This window comes from Miscanthus floridulus, chromosome 9, assembly GCF_019320115.1.
Source record: "Miscanthus floridulus cultivar M001 chromosome 9, ASM1932011v1, whole genome shotgun sequence".
In the NCBI taxonomy this organism is placed as follows: domain Eukaryota; kingdom Viridiplantae; phylum Streptophyta; class Magnoliopsida; order Poales; family Poaceae; genus Miscanthus; species Miscanthus floridulus.
In genome coordinates this window covers 44,863,964-44,887,646 of record NC_089588.1, presented here as the reverse complement: position 1 = coordinate 44,887,646, position 23,683 = coordinate 44,863,964, and the positions used below count along the sequence as shown (strand labels likewise).

At 42.5% G+C, this 23,683-nt stretch overlaps 1 pseudogene; it reads right to left on the bottom strand.

Annotated features, from left to right (window-relative positions):
• Positions 1 to 390: 390 nt before the first annotated feature.
• Positions 391 to 20,715, bottom strand: LOC136484320 (putative serpin-Z5; annotated as a pseudogene).
• Between the last annotated feature and the right edge of the window lie 2,968 nt (positions 20,716 to 23,683).

Sequence of the window (23,683 nt, the reverse complement as noted above, 5' to 3'; positions counted from 1 at the left end):
ATGGTTTTAGCGACAGACGGGCTAACGCTAAACATGAACATATATAGCGATAGACAACAAATCACTAAATGAGGATTTAGCGTCAGATGATCTCTGAGTTATCTTTAGCGTCAGATCATCCATCGCCAAATATATTTTTTAGCGTCTGATGTCTGATGGTGAAGCGGTGTTGTGGTGTAGTGACTTTAGCAGGTGCGCTTCTCTTGTTATGCCATATATTGTCATCTTCTCGATCGTTTCATGTCACTATGTATATGCGTCAGATATTGGTCAGTAAGAAATTCTAATTTCTACGGAGGCAACTCGATCGAACTCTAGCTTACAATTAACTAGGCCACATATTAGTGTACTTATATTAATATGAAGTATCAGAAGTTTACTAACAGGCCATCACCCTGAAATCGAAGGGTCGAGGACGCGGCCAACAAAGAAGATAGCACGAGACACCTCCTCGATCAGAAAGACCACAAATGGGTGGTCAGCAACGAAATCCACCTTCACCGGCTGATCCATTATCGCACTTGCCGCACAGAGCATGTAGCTGGCAGTGGCACCATTGGCAACGGTGCCACCCTCACCTCAAGCACCGCCTTATGTCAGACGTCGGCAACTTCGTTCACCTCAAGCACCGCCTTATGGCAGACGTCGCAACATACACACTACTACAGAACAGACTTGTTGTCCCGGGCGGTAACGGCCTTTAGTCCCGGTTACCGCGCCGGGACAACGATCCCGGGACTAAAGGTGCCATCTTTAGTCCCGGGTCATCGAGTCGGGACTAAAGAGGGACCTTTAGTCCCGGTTGGTGTTACCAACCGGGACTAAAGGCCCTCCAGCCGAGCAAACGTGGCCGCACCCTTTAGTCCCGGTTGGTAACACCAACCGGGACTAAAGGTTCCTTTTCTTTTTCTTTTTCTTTTGTTTAATTTGTTTTCAGTTCAGTTACACGTATTTGTTTAATATATAATATGTTTTTATGTACATATTCTACGCTGCTAATATAAATACACGCACGCATATAATTACATCTAATTCTCATCTCAAGCATTATTATATTCGAATAAAGTATGAAACTATATATATTATAGATATATATGTATATATACAACACTTTTATAATCTTGTTCTCGAAAATAACGATATCAATAAACATTTAATTTACATCATTTATTCCTTAGGATCAAAGTAGAACTCGCCGTTAGGATTTAGCACTTTTTCTAGAAGAAATCCTGCTATTGAATCTTGAACTGCTTTCAGATGGTCTTTTTGCATGACCCTTCGTTTCAACCATTCAGTCTTGCATTTGAAATAAAAGGAAAAGTATTAATACATATATATATATATATATTCATTTAAAAATAAATAAAAAATTGATATATACGTACTCTGAGGACATCTTCAGGAGTTCTTCTTATGTGCGCAGTGATAAATTCACAAACGTAGTATCCACACAAGTTATTACCTGGTTGCTGCCGCAAACACCACTGTACGAGAAGAAGATTATTCTCATCATCTCACACGTAAATTGAATTACGATATAGTAATTAAACACGTGGGGAAGTGTATATAGTACAACTTACTGGTATTTCAACTACATTAAGTGGTGCCTTGCAATCCTTGCGGTGTTGCCGAATAAACTCTTTCCAAACCCTGTGCGACCAATAATGTACGATCGTTAATAAATTATAGCAAAGTCTATTCAATAATAGTTGTGCGCGAGAGATCGAAATTACCCCTGGATAATGTCTAACATATCTTGGTATAGTGCCCGCTCTTTTCTCAACGAGTCAAAGATTACTAACCGACTTGAGTTTAACTCAATGACAATGAGTATCCAGTGAAACCTGCATTGGTTTATACACACACGTACATGCATATAAGTTGTATTGATATTACATAAAATGTGTAGACTACATTATTATTAACACTTACTCAAAGTTGTACGGGAAAAGTATTGTTGTCTTGTCGTGCTGCTTCACGAAGAACCTCATGATATTGTCCTGTGCTTCAGATACCCACCGCTCCTTGACAATAATACCGGTTTTGAATACGATATAAGGATCAATGAAGCCAACACTGGTGTCTTGTATTCTTTGGAGCTCTGACATCTGGAATCTGTATATAAATATAAGTTACATGTGAGGATAATTATATACACGTACGCATGGAAGTGAGTTTATTAAATAAAAGTAAGAATCACTTACAAACAAAAGGAGCTAATGATTGATTTGTCCAGAGCGTCCAAGTGGTATAGTTGATGCAATTCTTTGAAACTAATATGTAAGATGTCATCGCCACGGAAGTAATGATGGTCTCTAAATCTGACAAAGATCCACTGCTCCCCCCTGCCACACGCCTGCATGTACCACTTGTTGAGCAAGTACATTTGCGTACCCAATTCATTCAGAGCCGCAGGGTTGTATAGACTTTTGCCATATTTATAAGTCTTCCAGGTATCAACTTCCAGGTTCTGGATTGGAGCTTTGCCCGTCAATTGATCCAAGGTTAAACCAGTATCTTCAAAAAAAGCATTAAGGGCTTGAACCGACACTTCTCCAGAGTTGTCTGGTCGATAGACTTCTATGTTGGAACCATATTCATTACCAACAACAAGATTTTGCATTGGTTGCTTCTGTTGTCCGAGCTGTGGGACATCCTTCCCTGATGCTCTTTTCCTTTTCTTATCTGCATCATGTGACTTCACAAGGGAGCGGTCATAGTCTGATAGTGGCGGAGGCTTACGAACTTCAATCATCTTTTTCTTGTGAGTTTCGACCTTTTGCCTCAGCTGATCTCGTGGTATGTAAAAGTACGGCTTCTCCATAAGCTTCGCTTGACTCTTGTTTTTGATATCTATAAAAAAATCTTTCACTTTTTTGTCTTCTTCAACTGCTATTTGCTCATCAGTCTTTTCAGGAGGTATTTCTTGAGAAATAACTCTTTTTCTCGGGGTCTTCTTTGCCGCCGGGACCTTAGACGTCTTTGTAGTGCGTCGCTGTGGAGGGGGTGGGGGCGGTGTTGGAGACCGGCGTGGAGGCAATGAGGCCGGTGTTGGTGGAGAATGGCGTGGAGGCGTTGGAGATCGTTGTGGAGGCGGTGGGGCTGGTGTAGGAGTTGGAGATCGTTGTGGAGGCGATGGGGCCGGTGTAGGAGTTGGAGTTCGCCGTGGGGATGAAGTCGTCTCGCCCCCCGTGACGCTGTGATGAGATGTGGAATGAATGATTGGTGGGCTAGGCTGGGGGGAGACCCTGCTACAAAAACAAGTTGTGGGTCAATTAGTGTTGAAGCCAATAGAAAATTAATGGAAAATAATATTTCATTCACTTTCATTCGTACCTAGGGTGAGGTAGGGAAAGCGGTGGTGCCCCAGGAATGATGATGAAGCATTTGCGCCATTGAATAAATGTCTTCTCTGCTTCTCCTAGTATCTTCTCCCCATCACCGCCTTCAATGTCAAGAGGAAAATTACTGTAACCTTTGAGCACTCTATCGACCGAGACGCTAGCATATCCAGGTTGAATAACTAACCCATGGATTCTTGGTGTCTTCGTTCGGTCTATTGGAGATACAACCCCGACAGCCACCATGATTGATGCATTATTACCATCTGGAATGTGCAGCTCACATGTTGTTAGAAGCTCGGTAATGTCATCAACTGGGAAGCGCAACCCAGCATCATCTTGAATAACTGGCAGCTCCGTGGAAGCACAACTACTTTTCATCTGACCAACGGGGCTAATGGTGACTCCCGGTGTTGATTGCGATTGCATTTGACTCATTGCTAGCTGCACTTGCCTCTTGATCTCCTCCTGCATTCTTGCCTCAAGAGATTTTTCTCGTTCACGTGATTCAAGCAATGCTTGTCGTGACTCATCAACAAATTGCTCCAATACACGGATTCATTCTGCCTCCTCAACCTTCTTTCTCTGGTGACTTCTGTAGGTATCCTTGTCTGCTGGGAATGCGTGTAGCCATGGAACCGTCCCATAGCCTCTTGTTCGACCACCATGTTCGGGATTCTCTAGGGCATATGTCAATTCATCCTTCTCTCTGTTGGGCTTGAAAACACCACTATCAGCTTCTTCCCTAGCACGAGCTAGTCTCTGTGTTGCTCTCTCAATTTTTTGGCCGAAAATTAGCTTGCCAGTGTCTGGGTCTAGGCTTCCCCCATGAGCGTAGAACCAATTCTTCGCGCGTTGAGGCCAGTTCTTCTCTATTGTTTCAGGTATGATTCCCTTGGCAGTAATCTCTGCTTCTAGGTTCTGCCACTTGGGAATAGCACTCCTATAACCACCTGATCCCATGCGATGATGGTATTGCTTCTATCGGGCATTCTGCTGATTCCTCATCACACATTCCTCACTGTCTTGAGATGTCTTGTATTCTACCAAGGCATCCCAATGGGACTCCAACTTGACAAACGCCTTAGCATTGAAATCCGGCGTAGCATTCTTCGAGATAAACTTTTTATACAATATCTTCTTCCAACTCTGGAACAATGTTGCCATCTTCTTCATTGTCCAATCCCTCACTAGCTCCTTCAAAGCATCATCTGCTTGTAATGTGAAATACTGAGTGATATCTCTCCAAGCTAGGTTCTTGTCACGATCAGATACAAAACTAACATTAGGAGCGGATATCTTCTGCTTCCATTCACGAGCACTAACTGGGATCCTATCCCTTACAATGAACCCACATTGATTGACATATGTCTGAGCATGTGGTCCCAATGGTTTGCCGGTGTCGGTGTCGAATTCTGATATTATGAAATGGACCTCTAATGGCTTTTTTGGCCCTCAGACTTTTCTACTTTTGTCGGTGGTTGATGTAGATCCAGAGACTGGCTACATGAGTAGAAACACAATAATTAACAACAAATATACGTACACATGCATCTATAAGAGATGATAGATAATCGAATATACCTCGCCAGTATTTTCTTGCGCGACAATTTGTTGATCTTCAACCACCGGCATATTCAGGATATCCTCATAATCAGCAAAGTACTGACTTATGTCATCTACATCCACATTGGTGCCGGCGTTGATAATATCCGCCATTATGTCATCACTCAAGTTATCATCCGGAGCAGCCATTTGTATCTTCAAGATAACACATAGATAGAATTACTATGGTACATAACATAAGTACATGTGATAACACATATAGAATTACTAAATCCAATTAAATATGATAACAAATAATATTTCATAAGGATAAACAATAATAAGGTATAGGCTTTGGAATCGAATCAAAAACACTTTCGATCCAAAAACATGGAAATAAGTACATGTATATATATACACATAGAATGATACAATATATTTTCTCTCTCTCTCAACACATAGAAATAAGTGCATATGTCTATATATATCTCTATATATGCATGTGATAACACATATATGTCTCTCTAGATACAATTTTCTCTCTCTCTCAACACATGAAAATAAGTACATGTATATCAAAAACTATAATAAAAAACTATCTAAAAAAACTATAATAAAAAAAACTATAATACATTTAAATCTAACATATATCAAAAACTATAATAAAAACTATCTAAATAAAATACTAATTAGATAAACTAGTAAACATATATCAAAATCAAAATCTAACATATATCAAAAACTATAATAAAAAACTATCTAAATAAAATACTAATTAAATTTTAATACATTTAAATCTAACATATATCAAAAACTATCTAAAAATAACTAAAAAACTAACAATAAACTACTAATTAAATTACGGCCGAGACTTTGTAAAAAAAACTAAAAAGCATGGCCGATCGATTGAGAGCAGCAGCTAGACGTATACGGTGGGCGCGCGGGAAGCGTCGGCGACGGAGGGTGGGGTCGGGTGCGGCGGCGGAGACGGGATGCGGCACGCAATGCGGGCCGGGAGAATGGCGCGGCCGGGCGGGGGTAGACGACGGCGGCGGCGCGGCAGAGACGAGCTCGACGATGGCGGATGGCGCGGCCGGGCGGGGCTGGACGACGGAGGCGAGATCGAAGATGAACAGATCGAACAGGCGTTCGATATATATAGGCCGGGACCCTTTAGTCCCGGCTGGTGTTACCAGCCGGGACTAAAGGCCATTTAGTCCCGGCTGGTAACACTAACCGGGACTAAAGGTACAACCCTTTAGTCCCGGCTCTCCTTACAAGCCGGGACTAAAGGCTTTTAGTCCCGGTTGGTGTTACCAACCGAGACTAAAGGTTTTTTTGGGCGGGCACCGAAATTGCCACCCACCCTTTAGTCCCGGTTCTTGTCCTGGGCCGGGACTGATGGCTGAAAATTTTGGCAACCCGCCAGCGTAATTGGAAAGGCCTAGGATTTTGATTTTGTTTAATACTAGGTTAATCAATTAATTCCATAGCAACTTCAATACTTTGCAATATTTATTTTAAAAAATACTATTGATTAACTAATTATTTATTGTAAATAAGAAAATTTTGTAACCTAAAGTTTTTAATTTCTTTTATGAATATAGAATATAAATGTTACTAATACTAAGTATTTTGTTAATGCAAAAATATATTTGTAACTTAAAATTAATAAAACTACTATTATTCGATAGGAAATTTATTATCACATTATTGTGACGTCAATGTTTCAATTTTTCTCGGTTTTTGACCAAAATTGACAGGAAATTTTTGTTGAACCTATAAAAATAAAGAAAATGTAGTATTTTTATTCTACAACTTTTTCAAATGAAAAAATGGCCTATATAAGGATTGTAGATATTGATGAGCTTAACAAGCTTGGTATTCAAAACTTTTCAATTTGAGACAATCTAGGGTTTCGAAAACTAGTTTGTAGGCGTCGAAATTTAAAAATCACAAATTTGAACCGTCCAAACTTTCTCAAATGGAAAGTTGACCAAAACAACAATTGTAGATCTTTTTGAGTTTCACAAACTTGGTATTTAAAACTTTTCAATTAGAAGTAATTTAGAGTTCATAATACTAGAGTCAATGTGTTGTTTTTTCATTTGACCAAATTTGACTTGGTCAAACTTGCTCAAATGAGACACTAAATGACCTCAGATGAAAAAACTATGAATACCAAGTCTGATCATATCAGCAAGATCTACAATTGTTACATAGCTCATTTTCTCATTTGAGAAACTTTTATCAAACACTAGTCACAAATTCTTGAATCTCATATAGACTTTCGAAAACTATGTCACACACTTGTGAAATTTGAACTACATTTTGTTCAAGCTTTCTCAAATGAAAAAATGTCCTATATAAGGATTGTAGATATTGATGAGCTTAACAAGCTTGGTATTCAAAACTTTTCAATTTGAGACAATCTAGGGTCACGAAAACTAGTTTGTAGGAGTCAAAATTTAAAAATCACAAATTTGAACCGTCCAAACTTTCTCAAATGGAGAATTGACCAAAATAACAATTGTAGATCTTTTTGAGTTTAACAAACTTGGTATTTAAAACTTTTCAATTAGAAGTAATTTAGAGTTCATAATACTAGAGTCAAAGTGTTGTTTTTTCATTTGACCAAATTTGACTTGGTCAAACTTGCTCAAATGAGACACTAAATGACCTCAGATGAAAAAACTCTGAATACCAAGTCTGATCATATCAGCAAGATCTACAATTGTTATATAGCTCATTTTCCCATTTGAGAAATTTTTATCAAACACTACTCACAAATTCTTGAATCTCATATAGACTTTCTAAAACTATGTCACACACTTGTGAAATTTGAACTACATTTTGTTCAAGCTTTCTCAATTGAAAAAATGTCCTATATAAGGATTGTAGATATTGATGATCTTAACAAGCTTGGTATTCAAAACTTTTCAATTTGAGACAATCTAGGGTCCCGAAAACTAGTTTGTAGGCGTCGAAATTTAAAAATGACAAATTTGAACCGTCCAAACTTTCTCAAATGGAGAGTTGACCAAAACAACAATTGTAGATCTTTTTGAGTTTAACAAACTTGGTATTCAAAACTTTTCAATTCGAAGTAATTTAGAGTTCATAATACTAGAGTCAAAGTGTTGTTTTTTTATTTGACCAAATTTGACTTGGTCAAACTTGCTCAAATGAGACACTAAATGACCTCAGATGATAAAACTCTGAATACCAAGTCTGATCATATCAGCAAGATCTACAATTGTTACATAGCTCATTTTCCCATTTGAGAAATTTTTATCAAACACTAGTCACAAATTCTTGAATCTCATATAGACTTTCTAAAACTATGTCACACACTTGTGAAATTTGAACTACATTTTGTTCAAGCTTTCTCAAATGAAAAAATGGTCCATATAAGGATTGTAGATATTGATGAGCTTAACAAGCTTGGTATTCAAAACTTTTCAATTTGAGACAATCTAGGGTCCCGAAAACTAGTTTGTAGGAGTCAAAATTTAAAAATCACAAATTTGAACCGTCCAAACTTTCTCAAATGGAGAGTTGACCAAAACAACAATTGTAGATCTTTTTGAGTTTAACAAACTTGGTATTCAAAACTTTTCAATTAGAAGTAATTTAGAGTTCATAATACTAGAGTCAAAGTGTTGTTTTTTCATTTGACCAAATTTGACTTGGTCAAACTTGCTCAAATGAGACACTAAATGACCTCAGATGAAAAAACTCTGAATATATTAAACATATTACAATGTGAAGTCATAACATATTACATAATATCCGTCTCTAAAACATAATATATTAAACATGCATCGTTGTATCATGCGGGCACAACAGTGAATTTCTTCTTGACGTATGACCCTTGGTTATGATCTTGTCGTACCCATGGAGTGTCTTCATCATTTAACATGATGCTTGGATCTTTCTTCACTATGAAGGGTGGAATTCGGACATTTCTTTCGTAATCTTCTGACATGTCTGTCTTGTCTTCAATTCCCACTATATTTATTTTCCCAGAAAGAATTATGTGGCGCTTTGGCTCATTGATCATTGAGTTGATGTCTTCCTTTTTTCCTCTCTTTGATTTTGTAGACATGTCTTTCACATAGAACACCTGACTCACATCGGCAGCAAGGACGAATGGTTCCTCTTTGTACCCAATATTATTGAGGTCCACTGTTGTCATTCCATACTCTTTATCGACTGTTACCCCTCCTCCGGTCAGCTTCACCCATTGGCACCGGAACAAAGGGACTTTAAAATTAGGTGCGTAGTCTAGTTCCCATATCTCTTCTATGCGGCCATAATATGTTTGTATATTTCCTTTTGGATCTATGCCATCTATGCGAACACCACTATTTTGATTGGTGCTCCTTTTATCTTGGGCAACTGTGTAAAATGTATTCCCATTTATCTCGTACCCTTGGTACGTGAGGATATGCCACGATGGTTGCCTAGCCAACAAATACAGTTGCTCATCAATATTGTCATCGCCTTGACATTCTTTTCGCAACCAACCACTGAAACTTTCCATGTGCTGACGCCTAATCCAAGCTTCAGTCTTCCCTGGAAACTTGGATCGTAAGAACTCCTTATGTATCTCGATGTACGGATGCACCAATGACGAGTTCTGAAGAACTGTGTTGTGTGCTTTATTGAAATAATCATCTTCCATGCCGATATATGTTTTCTTCCCTAAAGTTCCTTTACCACTGAGTCTCCCATCGTGTCGTGATTCGGGAACGCCAATCGGGGCAAGGTCAGGAATAAAGTCAACACAGAACTCAATGACCTCCTCTGTTCCATAGCCCTGGGCGATGCTTCCTTCAGGCTTAGAACGGACTTTCACATATTTCTTCAAGACTCCCATAAACCTCTCAAAGGGGAACATGTTATGTAAGAACACAGGTCCAAGAATACAAATCTCCTTCACCAAATGAACTAGGATGTGTGTCATGATATTAAAGAAGGATGGAGGGAACACCAACTCAAAGCTGACAAGACATTGAACCACATCATTCTGTAGAGTAGCTAGTTCCACTGGATTGATTGCCTTCTGAGAAATTGCATTGAGGAATGCACATAGCTTCACGGTGGCTAGACGTACATGTGGAGGTAGAATTCCTCTTAAAGCAACTAGAAGCAATTGCGTCATAAGCACGTGGCAGTCGTGGGACTTTAAGTTTAGGAATTTCTTATTTGGCACATTTATTATACCATTTATATTGGAGGAGAATCCCGATGGGACCTTGATGCTGCTTAGACATTCGAACATGCTGTCCCTCTCTTCTTTGCTAAGCGTGTAGCTAGCATGACTTAAGTAATGACGTCCATCATCTGTCTTCTCTGGATGAAGTTTGTCTCGTTCTTTCATGCCCTGCAAGTCCTGGCGTGCTTCAAGTGAATCCTTTGGCTTCCCGTACACACCCATGAATCCTAACAGGTTCACACAAAGATTCTTTGTCAGGTGCATCACGTCGATTGCGTTGTGGACCTCTAGGACTTGCCAATAGGGTAGCTCCCAAAAGATGGACTTCTTCTTCCACATGGGTGCGTGTCCCTTAGCATCTTTGGGAACAGATTCACTGCCTTGTCCCTTTCCAAATACTACTTTCACATCCTTGACCATTGCGAGTACATCTTCCCCGGTTCGGTTAAGAGGCTTCTTTCGGTGGTCTGGCTTACCTTTAAAATGCTTCCCTTTCTTTCTTACTTGGTGATTCAAAGGAAGAAATTGACGATGGCCAAGGTACACGACCTTTCGACATCTTTTCAAATATATACTGTCAAGGTCATCAAAACAATGTGTGCATGCATTATATCCTTTGTTTGTCTGACCTGAAAGATTACTTAAAGCAGGCCAATCATTGATGGTTACGAACAACATTACTCGTAGGTCAAAGTGTTCTTGTTTGTACTCATCCTAGACACGTACACCTGGTTTGTTCCATAAAACTAGAAGTTCTTCAACTGATGGCTTCAGATAGACATCAATATCGTTGCCAGGTTGCCTCGGACCTTGGATGAGGATCAGCATCATAATGAACTTTTGCTTCATGCATAACCATGGAGGAAGGTTGTAGATACATAGAGTAACTGGCCAAGTGCTATGACTAGTGCTCTGCTCCCCAAAAGGATTCATACCATCTGTACTTAAGGCGAACCTTAAGTTTCTAGCCTCATTTGCAAACTCTGGAAATTCCCTGTCTATCGCTCTCCAATGGGACCCATCAGCTGGGTGTCTCAGCATATTGTCTACCTTACGGTCTTCTTTATGCCACCGCAACAACTTTGCATGGTCTTTATTTCTGAACAAACGTTTTAAGCATGGTATTATAGGAGCATACCACATAACCTTGGCAGGGATTTTCTTTCTAGGACGTTGTTCACCCTCGACGTCACCAGGATCATCGCGCCTGATCTTATACCATGATGCTTTATATACCGGGCATTCATCCAAATTATCGTATTCATTGCCATGGTAGAGGATGCAGTCATTAGGACATGCATGTATCTTCTGGATTTTTAATCCCAAAGGACAGACAACCTTTTTTGCTTCGTACGTAGTGGTGGGCAATTCATTTGGCTTCGGAAGCATCTTCTTTATGAGGTTCAATAAATTCCCAAATGCCTTGTCGGATACACCATTCTTTGCCTTCCACTGTAGCAATTCCAATGTTGTACCCAGCTTTTTTTGCCCCTCTTCGGCCGTCGGGTATAGCAACTTCCTATGATCCTCAAGCATGCGCTCGAACTTAACTTTCTCTTTTTCACTTTCGCATTCTTGTTGTGCATCACGAATGGCATCGCCAAGAGCATCACCGAGATCATCTTCTGCCGCTACCTCTTCTTCATCTCCCCCCATTGTAGTATCATCAAAGGCACCATACTGAGCAATAATGTCATCAATGTCTAAATCTTCTCCTTCACCTTCTTCCATCATGACCCCGCTTTCTCCATGCTTAGTCCAACATATATAGTTTGACATGAAACCTGACTTAAGCAAATGTGAATGAAGACTCATTGAGCTTGAATATTCCTTTAAATTCTTACATAGGGCACATGGACAGCACACGAAACTATCCCGCTTATTTGCCTCGGCCACACCTAAGAAATAGTGCACGCCCTTAATAAAGTCTTGGGAGCAGCGATCGGCATTGTACATCCAATGGCGTGACATAATCTGCATTACACGACAAATTATGAAAACCTTGAACATAATTAAGTATTTTATTACACAACATAGATGACACACACACGGTTGATTAATTAACTAAGCCTGGCTACAACGTAAGCAATCTCAACTATCACTAAACAAACTAAAACTACAATGCACTTCAGTAACATAATTATTTCGTGATCGTACGCAACTAAAACAGACAAATCATTCTTCTGTTGAATATCAATAAGCTTCTCCTGCTGGCTCACTGCCTCATCAGCAGCAGCCGCTACCTCAAGCGCAGTCGAATTCTGCACGTATGTAGCATAATCTTCCTCCTAGTACCAACCATCGCATCCATTGCCCTCCCACTGAAATTAAAGCCAAAAAATATTCAAGAAAAGCAGGTCAATTAGCCATAATAATCAAATGCGTAAGAAACTCACATCGCAATCCGGGCACTTGTAGAAAACACGACCCTTGTTGGGTCCCTGTCTCTTGACTCGGTACTCCATCACAATCTTCTGCTTACACTTGCCGCAGATAATGAGAGGGAGTTCTGGCCTCAGTCGTTTCGCAACCGAATGAGAGGCCGAGGATCCGGTACCAGTTGTCATCTACTTTCTATACTTATTTTTGCAAACTAGTGTAAATTTCACATTTTCTAAAATAATATATTTAAACAAAACTAAAATTATTTATTTATCTAACTAAACCATGAAATATGTACTATGTATAAATAGTAAAATACCAAACTATCAAGTGATTTTACTATTGTAAATCATCATGTGATTTTGAGCTAAAATGACATAGAAATCACATAGCTCAAAAACATGTTTCAATAAATAACCATCCGTACTAGTTGACCTTGCTTACGTGATCATCTTGGCGAGCATTTCTCCACCGGACGGCACCGTACTTGGCCAAGGAAGAGCTCTGATTCTACAAGGAAGGGAACACGGTCTTCCACGACCGTTGCCGCTCTCCCTCGTAGAATGAAAGCTCCTCATTGACGTCCGTTACCGCTCGGCAGAGAACATGCTCACCGAGCTGATCACGGTCCGCAAGTTCAACTAGTACGGATTTTCTACAATTTTCTAACTATTTTCTAAGTTTTTCATTTAATGAAAAATTTAATTCTAAAAAATAAAAGGCATGATTTCTAAGTATTTCATTTCATGGAAAAAATAATTCTAAGTGACCTGCTCGATATCGGCGAGCTCGCGGGCGTTTAGGTTGCTGAGGATAGTAACATTTGTAGATGACATTTGTAGGTTTGAAGTTATCAAATATCCATCAAATTATAGCTCAAAAACATGTTTCAATAAATAACCATCCGTACTAGTTGACCTTGCTTACGTGATCATCTCGGCGAGCATTTCTCCACCGGACGGCACCGTACTTGGCCAAGGAAGAGCTCCGATTCTATGAGGAAGGGAACACGGTCTTCCACGACCGTTGCCGCTCTCCCTCGTAGAATCAAAGCTCCTCCTTGACGTTCGTTACCGCTCGGCAGAGAACATGATCGCCGAGATGATCACGGTCCGCAAGTTCAGCGAGGACAAGCGAGGCGTGATTTTGATGAACTAATTTAACTTTTGTTTATCCAAACATATATGCAAATCATCATGTGATTTTGAGCTAAAAATGACATATAAAATCATAATAAAGTCCAACATATAAAGTTACACATGCATCTACATCGCAAAATGAGATAAGCTACTGATAAAACATAAGAGGATTAAGTTTGTTACCTCCAAAATCGAAGAGCAACACCAATGGAGGGGGAGAGAGCAAGAACAACATCAAGCTGAAGAACAGAGGCAGTGAGTTTGAATGGAATGGCTCGGGCTCGGGGAGGAAGAAATGAGCCGGTGTATAGGCCGACATAATTAGTCCCGGTTAGGTGGACAAACCGGGACTAAAGATTAATATTTATTCCCGGGATATCACCCAAACCGGGACTAAAACCTTTAGTCCCGGTTGGTAATACCAGCCGGGACTAAAGATCCCTGCCACACGGACGACCGTTGGGCAGGGACCTTTAGTCCCGGTTGGTATTACGAACCGGGACTAAAGGGTCCTTTAGTCCCGGCGGCAAAAAATGCCGAGGCTAATGCCAAATTGGGACATCGTTCTAAAGTCTGTTCTCTAGTAGTGACAGCGGTGTGCTAGCAGCGTCCTCGTCAGGTCAGCTTCGCCAGCAACGAAAACGAAATTGATCCCCATGTCGTTTCTCAGCACCTGGCTCACGCTGCCGGAGGCGGACAGCTTGAACTTGGGCAGCCGGAAGTCACCGATGGGGACATGCAAGGTCGGCAGGCGCACTACCGGAAACACTAGATTTGTTGTGTGTCCATGGCACATGGCGAAGCCAAAAAAACACACGATAAAGGCTTTGCCGAGTGTTATACTCGGCAAACAGCACACGGTGTACACAGTGCCAGCAAAAGTTTCTTTGCTGAGTGTTTTTTATCGGGCACTTGCCGAGTGCTAAAACCGACGCTCGGTAAAAAAAACAATGTGACGGCGTGGAGACGGTCACGACACGTTTGCCGAGTGTCTAACCGCCTAGGAACTCGGCCAACTGGCCCTTGTTTGCTGAGTGCTCTGGACCTGACAATCAACAAACGTGCCTTTGTTTGCCGAGTGTCCCGGCCCTGACACTCGGCAAACATGGCTCCTTTGCCGAGTCCCGCATCCTGGACACTCGGCAAAGACAGGCCATTCTAGGCCCAGATTTTGGCCTCTTTGCCGAGTGTCACCGTGACACTCGACAAAGATGGCCATTTTAGGCCCAGAATGCACAGATTTTTGCCACGCGGCCTCTTTGCCGAGTGTATTTCGCATGGTACTCGGCAAATAGCCCTTTTGCCGAGGGTAACACTTGGCAAAGTTACCATATATATCCACTTTATTAGGTTCGGTCACATATAACGTACCACACTCAAATAAACATTACATCCATCACAGATAGTTCACAATAAGCATCACAGGCAGTTCATATGGATATATCGACAACACATAAATGCAAATAAACTTCAGAATCACAACTAGGTTCATTCACTATCACAAATGCAAATAAAATTCAGATTCACAAGTAAGTTTGTTCACAGTCGCTCTCCAGGCTCATCAGAAATGCAAATAAACGTAGTCACTGTGACCACGATCGATCATAAGGCTCATTCGATGCCACAGATTGATTCTGCACAAAGGAGAAGATATAAATTATTTACAGTGATTGAGAACGAAACATACAAGTATTAGAAATAAACTAGCAACTAGAAATAGTGATTAATTCTGCGGACACTAAAAGTAGCTAAGTTACAGTGATTGAGAATGAAACAACGATTACAAGGTTAACTACAAACTAGAAATAAACTAAAAATTAAAAACAAGAAACATACGCACATCACAAAGGAGAAAAGATTGATTCTGCATAAACTAGAAATGGTGATTATAAGGTTGTGAAGTGACTCACAGTGCCAGAAATAGTATTTGGAGCAGGTTGAGGAGGAGGGACTGGCATCGGTGGCAGAGGTTGACCGATTACAACGTAAACACCCCTCATCATTTTAGACATCTAGGCTCGGTCAGCATCCATCATATGTCGCTCTGCCTCCATCCTCTGCCGCTCTACCTCCATCCTCGCCTCTAGCTCCTCCCGGCGCCTCATTTCTTGTTCCAGCTGAGCCTACAATATTTCATCTCATTGTTACAATGCAATGCAAAAGTATGTAAAAATCAATGAATGATGAATAAAATAGAAATAACCTGAAGTGCGTCCATCTAGAACCGTGTAGAGATTGAAGGGGATAACGAACATGGGCCAACAAGTGTATGAGGTAGCCGCCATTCTATAAGGACTGAACCCATCTGTTGCCAGCGCAACACGTACATTACAAGCCTCTAGGGCTTTCTCACGATGAATCATATCAAACCTTGTCCATGCTTCACCATCGAATGGATGCACCAGCTTCTCAGGATTGTATCGACGTCCGTATTTGTGCCATGTCATCTATTTCGCGGATTCCACATTCATATAAAGCCATTGGATCCTCAGTATGAATGGAAGGTACCGTAGGATCTTCACGAGGATTGCGAGCTGCCTCTTCTGACCATCACCAGTCTACCTCTAGGAACCTAGAGGATTTACACTTCACACAGTACTTTGATTCTGCATGTTCTTTTCTAAATAAGATGCATCCCTTCGGACAAGCATGTATCTGCTCATATGGCATCTTAAGTGCACGAAGGAGTTTCTTTGCCTCATATATGGTCTTTGGCAGAATGTGACCATCCGGGAGCAGGCTACCAAAAACCATCAGCATAACATCGAAGGCTTCTCGACTCCAGCTAAATTGGGACTTTACGGCCATTAGGCGTGCAATGCCATCCAGTTAAGAAACCTTGGTATGCCCATGAAGGGGTTGCTGTGCCACAGACAACATATCATAATACGCTTTTGTGGTTGGCTCTGGATCCTCATCCCTATGTCCTTCATCAAAGTGTGCTTCATGAAAGTCATTTAACATGTATCCGACCCCGGCATCATAATCCTCTATGCATTGTCTCACAACCTCGTCTCTCACACGATCAGATTCACCATGGTAGATCCACCGGGTATAGTTTGTCATAAATCCATTCTTGTAAAGATGTTGACCCATGACCTCCTTTGTTTGTCGATGCGAGTTTGCACAAATACTGTAGGGACACCAAGTGACACGCGCTCCTTTAACCCTTGCAAATGCCAGTTCCAAGAAAGCATCGGTCTTCTGAATCCATTCATCGGTCAATGAACCCTTACTAGAGCGGCCCATGTACATCCACTCACGATCATCCATCCTCTAACATATCAGCAAGTAATATAAAAATCAATTGCATCTACAAGTTCCTATATTGTATAATAGGTGAAGATAGGTCCTAATCCCACCTGAGGATGTGTAGATGGGGTTAGTTTCCAGGCTCTACTCCTATCCGAGACATAATTTTGGCAGCACCTCCCCGCTATTCTCCAAATACACGGCATGGAGATTGTGTATCTAGAGAACAACAGGGAGATGCTGCCGAAACTTTGTCTTGGATCAGAGTAGAGCATGGAAACTAACCCCATCTACACATCCTCGAGCTATCCAAAAAACATGGACAATTCAAACCAGATACGGTTATAGATATGCAAAAATTTGCATATTTCCAACCATGTCTCTTTTGAACGGGAGACGCCTAGCTAGGTTACGTGATATACGAACGTCCTATGTTTCACATCATACGGAAAGAGGGGTGTAGGATGCCTCACCTTGCTGTCCTACAAAGTGATGAGTCGAGGACAATGGGGAATGATCTTTGCAATAGCCTCTCCTGTAACAAAGGAACATAATAGTGTCAATTATAAATTTTGGCAGCACCTCCCCTGCACGGTGAGGTAACCACAACCTGCAACAAACCAACGACATGATGGCCGACAACCACATACACAGCAAACCAATGGCACGATGGCCGACAACCACATACACAGTTTATACCTTGCAAAACCACGAAAGGTAGAAGGTGGGGGGCGGCGGGAGGGCGAGGCCCGGAGCGGCGTACGGCGGCGGCAGGGGAGTCCACTACTATGTAACTACCTAAATTTTACTATGTAAGTACCTAAATTAATAAAGTAGTGCATTACTTGAAGCTCATTATCTAATTATATTCAATATTACAAAATTTTACCTGTCAAACGCTGGCACACACGAACCCGGGCGGCTCGGTGGCGAGCACTGCAGGGAGGGCCTACAAGGGAGGCGAGGCACGTAGCCCCAGGCTGGGCGACCGACGGGGAGGGTACTAGGAGGCGAGGCCCCTGGCCCACGGCCCCCGCCCCCAGCCAAGTTGCCCCTGGTTGGGTGGCCTGTGGGCACGGTCCTGGGAGGCGAGGCCCCCTGGCCAAGATGACCCTTGGGAGGCGAGGTCTGCAGGGAGGTCGCGCTAGAGGAGAAGGCGGGTAGGAGCGGGCGAGCGGGGGATGCGGGACAGAGGCGAGGAGGAGTGGGCGGGCGGGGGGAGGCGACGCGAAGGTAGGATGGATCGAGCGGCCGGGGAGTAGGGGGCTGGCAAAGATGCCAGCGGCATTGAGGTGCCAGCGTGGGGGACGGTGAGCCCGGATGTGGTAGGGGGTGGCTCAGCTGGGGCTGGGGGCGGCGGCGCAGGGGCCCGGGCACGGGAGGTGCCGGCAGGGCCGACGCTTGGCTGGATCTCACTGGCTGTAGCTCTGCCGTGGGGCTTAGCTCGCCAGTGGGGCCGGAGCTCACCCACGCGTCGGTAGACTCGGAGCTCGCCGGTCGCCTCCCCAGTCCTCCTCTTCCTCGGACCTATCAACACTCGCCAGCGGCGGGTGCGGGTGAGGGAGCATCGTGCCGGTGCGGTTGAGTGTGTGTGTGACGGTGCGTGTGAGTGGTGGCGGTTGACTCTATATTAGGACGCTTTGCCAATTGTTCGAGATCTGACACTCGGCAAAGCTGGGGTTTGTCGAGTGTCAGATCGGGGCACTCGGCAAATCCCAGCTTTGTCGAGTGTCGAATCGGGGCACTCAGCAAATCCCAGCTTTGCCGATCATCGGATCGGGGCACTCGGCAAAGCCCATCTTTGCCGAGTGTCGGATGTGGCACTCGGCAAACCCAGTTTTTTTTTTCATTTTCCTTCTTTTCCTTCTTTTCCATAACGTGTTTTTCTAAATTTGTTCGGATGTACTTTGAAAATACCTTGTCAAATTCACTCAACAATATATATTTGATTTTTCTACCAATATTATTCCATTATTTCATGCAATTATAGATCAAATTCAATTTATATCAATTAAAATTCTATAATTGCACTTAATAAATTAAAATTATCAAACGGATCCAAAAAATTACCAAAATTTCATATGAAACAATCTATGTTCTCTATTGCCTATACAAAAAGTTTTAAAGCCAAACCCCAATTCGACCGTCACTTTGACTCCAAATCTTACCGAATCATTCTCAACGCTATGATTCTTCTTCTGAGATGCTTCGGTTTGTAAACATCGTACGTGACAAATTATACGAAACCATCTCAATTTTTTACCACAGCCTCCACAGATGATATCATCACATCATGACAAATCTCATGAATTTGAGACTTCGTTTGCTTTTTTTATAATTTAAAAACCATTCGGCCAGACGTTCGTTGTCGTGTTTCTTGAACAAGATGTTCGAATTTTCTTTTCATTTCCCGGGTATGGCCTCACACTGGACTCAATAACATGTACATTATTTTTCTACTCATTTTATTCTATTATTTGAATCACTTGCAGTTCAAATTTGACTTATACCAAAAAAATCCTTGAAATGTAATAAATTAATTAAATATAGCAAACAGATCCAGAAATATACCTAATATTAACATGGAGTACCACATGTTGTACGTGGAGAGTAGAAAAGTTTCAAGGTCAGAAGAGAAAAAACTTATTTCTTTGCCGAGTGCCAAAAAAAACACTCGGCAAACTTATTTCTTTGCCGAGTGTAAAAAAACAACACTCGACAAGCTTATTTCTTTACCGAGTGCCACTAACGGACACTCGGCAAAGTACTAACGGCCGGCACACTAACTAACGCATGTCCACGTGGCGGTTTTTTGCCGAGTGCCTAGATTGTGTCGAGTGTTTTTACTAGTTTGCCGAGTGTTTTTTTTTCAGGACTCGACAAAAATTTTGTTTGCTGAGTGCAATTATTTTACCGAGTGTTTTTTTTACAGCACTCGGCCTGAACGATTGCACTCGGCAAGCACTCTTGCACTCGGCAAATCTTCTGCTTCGGGTAGTGGCGGTAGTGCAAGAACCCAGGGCCGGAGGACATCTCAACTAGACCTGGGAGCCCGTCCCGCTCGTCAGGCAGGAAGATGCACATGGAGTATTTCGGGGCGGGGTCATCGCCAACATTGCTCTCTGATGATGATCCCTTACATAGTGCTGGTGCCGGTGATCTGTATGGGAGCTTGAGCACCTTGTACCCGTTGCGGATGGCAATGTACTGGCTACGCAGTGAGTACATGAAGGGCACATCGGCAGTGCTGCCGTCAAGGCGGTGGAACTTGTCCACCACCGTGTGCGCCTTGGTGAACGGCGCCTCCCATCTGCCCCTGAAGCAGATGGTGCTGGAGAGCACGAGGCTTGTGAGCGTGTTCACTGAACTTGGATCAAGGATCGAGTCAATGTGCTTGTTAGTCGCCGCCGCCAAACAGCCGTTGATCTCGCCAACTGCCTTTTCCCGCTTCACGAAAAGAGAAAATTAAATGTTGTTTCAGTGCAATCTATTAATTAATTAAGACCTCACCTCGTTACTGAAGTCAACGGCGTGCGCCACGGCATTGTAGGACGTGGCGGCGGCATCACGGAAGGCTGGCAGGAGCGCCCACGCCGCGTCGTGCAACGCGCCGCACGCGAACGCGACGGCCGGCCCGCCCGACCGCGACCGGTCTGCGAGCGCGCGCTCCGCGGCGCGGCGGGCGAACACGGCGTAGACGAGGTTGACGGCGGCGGTGGGGCCGCCCGGCTCCCCCACGACGACGGGCGGCGCTTGTAGTTGCCTAGTGAAGCAGAGCGCAAGCGCCGTTAGGCCGGCGACGTTGGATACTTGATCTCCGTCGCCTTCGCGTCATGGCTAAGTTGAATACTTGATCGGCGATGTTCTTTTTGTGTGTGTGTCAGGATCGAGTCGCAGTCGGAGCTCGGGATCAATAATATAAGGAACTTTTGTCTAGTTCCCATAAAATAAAATAAAATATCCATGATTAATATTAATACCATATTAAAACTCGTATTCCATTCCAATTTCTATGCCATCGGCGAAAAAAATATGTGTGGGCGTGGAGCCAGCGGAAGGCTCCAGATCATGCGGTTGCAACCCTGATGCCGTCATGTCGATGCACGGCACGTGGAGTCATGGACATGCACCAAAGAAGATATCCAGATCAACATCAACTCGGGTTGGCTGTTAAGCGAAGAGACGGCCGGCTCGCCTTCCAGAAAAAGTGTTGTACCGGTACCGGTACTGGTGGCACATAGTCGTCGACTGAAAATCGCCATCGGCAACGGCTATGGCGTTGTGGACGGGACAGGACGGGCTGGCCACCGGCTGCGGCGAGGAGCAGGTCCATGCATGGTCTGCCCCGGCGAGATGACCAGCGTCCGTGAATGTGTGATTGTCACTGCAAAGAACAATGTTAGGGATTACCTATGGTTCGGCCTTTCGTCTTCTCCATTCCTCCTCCTCCACTGTGTTCACCTTCTTCCAGGAGACTCCACGTACTCCCTCCATATTGGTAATTCAAGTCGTTTTGACAGCGACACAGTCTCCGAAGCATAACTTTGACTTCTTATTTTTATAAAAATATTCATTAGAAAGTGATATATGTATATTTTTATGAAAGTACTTTTGAAGACAAATCTATTCATATGTTTTTTACATTTCCAAACTCAACAACTTAAAAGTTATTCATAATATATATTCCCAATGTTTGACACAAGCCTTATCCAAAACGACTTGAATTACCAATGTTTGACACATGGTGCTGTGCTTCCCTTCTTGAATTCCACCTCAATTGTATCAGATTATATTATCATCAGAATTCATGTGCTTGTAATGGAGTTGTGAGGTTGTGTTACTATAATTGGTATAAAAGAGAGACGATTCCTTGGGGCTTTTGGCATGGTCATGGAGATGCCATTGGAAACGCACAAGAGTAGTGGGTTTGATTTGAGGCTGAATTGTTGCATGTGTATTGGCTATAAAAGTAGTGCCTACAAGGTGTTTGATAAAATGTTCACAGGTGGATTTGAGGACTGCAGGGCCCCATCACTAAAGGTTTGCTACCCTATCACTCAAGGTGTGCTTCATTAAGTCTTTTGTCCATTTGGAGATGTGGAACGAGTGCTTGTGTTTTTGGATTAGACCGTGTGTTTGCTTCGGTCATTTTTCAATCTTTTTTTTGTGTGTAAAGGGTCATTTTTCAATCTAAGTATGCTGCTGCTGAAGCATTTGGAGCCTTGCACGGTCGACACATTTATGATGGCTGCTATTAGCTCAAGGTCACGACAACACCAACTTGGCCATGAGCTGTTGTCACACTAAGAATTCATCTTTGACTATCGCCATGGGCACATATCTGAAACCAGCCTTGTCGTTGCATTTGTAGCAGACACTGAACTTGTATCTAGCATCACCAAGATTGAGTTTCCCACCACATGTTTGATGCTTGGCCTCGATGTCAATACCGGGCTTAGCCTTGCAAAAGTGGCATAGCCGCTCGTGGAACCCTGTAGGATCGAGATGACTGATTAGAGGGGATGAATAGTCATTTCTAAAAATTAATCACAAGAGCTAGCCAAATTAGATATGGAACTATGGAAGTGAACTAACAATCTAGCCTCGACTACACTCCTCTATCAATAGTTTGCTAGCAACCTAGAAAAGAATATGAACTAGAGAGCAACTAGGGTACCAGGATAGAGGGAGCTCACCTAAACAACTCTAGTTTGCAAGATCAAACAATCTAAGCAACTAGAGTACAAGCAAGCGCACGGGAGCTCCTACACATACTACTGAGAAAAACGGTAAACACTAACTAAAGTCAACACTATTAAGCTACTACACAAGGTACGAGCTCAACAACACAAGCACAATATATTGCAATTAAGTAAACTTGAGTTGAGATATGCAAACCACGGATGACACACAATGTTTTTTCCCATGGTTCAGTAACTTGCCGGTCACTTAGTACATGTTGAGGCGAGTTCTAGGATTGCCGCTCCTCTTGTTAGCTCCAAAGCCTGCAAGCTTCGGACTGCCCCGCAAGGTAGGCTCCGACATGAGCATTAAACCTTGAGCCAGACGAATCAATTAGACACCCACACAAACCTCCATTCTACTAGACATGCTCTTTGCCTTCCTCTGGTGGGGATGAGCTCAATAGCCCCTCACAAATCCTTCTCCGAAGCACCGCACAATCTTCTTGCGTGCTTCACGGAGATACAATCACCAAGCCGTCTAGGAACAAGCAAGTTCCAAGAGTAACAAGAAACCACACTTGCAAATCACCACCCAGTGCCACTCAATTAGTCACTCAATTAATTGAACTAGGATCAATATCCAAGTCACTAAACTTGTCTCACATGAAGTATATGAGTAGGAGAGGTGAGGAGAGGCTCTCTTGATGCATGTCAACTTTCCAAAGTGCCAAGATGTAAAACTTCCTTTCATTTGGAATTTTTTGGCATCATATAAACTTGCCTTTGCATTGCATCCTAGCAAGTAGATAGGTTTTTCATTTAGTATTCAATATTATTTGCTTGCTTTGGTCGTGTTGTCATCATGCACAAAAAAGGGGGAGATTGTAAGGAAAATGGACCCTTGACCCATTTAGTTTGGATTTTGGTGTTTGATGATCAATATGACCAAGTTGGACTAATATGTTTGCAAGTGTTTATTTTGTAGCCCAATAGGTTGCATGGCGGACTTGGATTTATTTGAAGCGATAAGAGTTTGATCAACATAAAAAACAGAACGTTAGAAGATGTGTTGATAACTTAGAAGAGAAAAGAAGAATCCAAGACGCTAGAAGAAAGAAG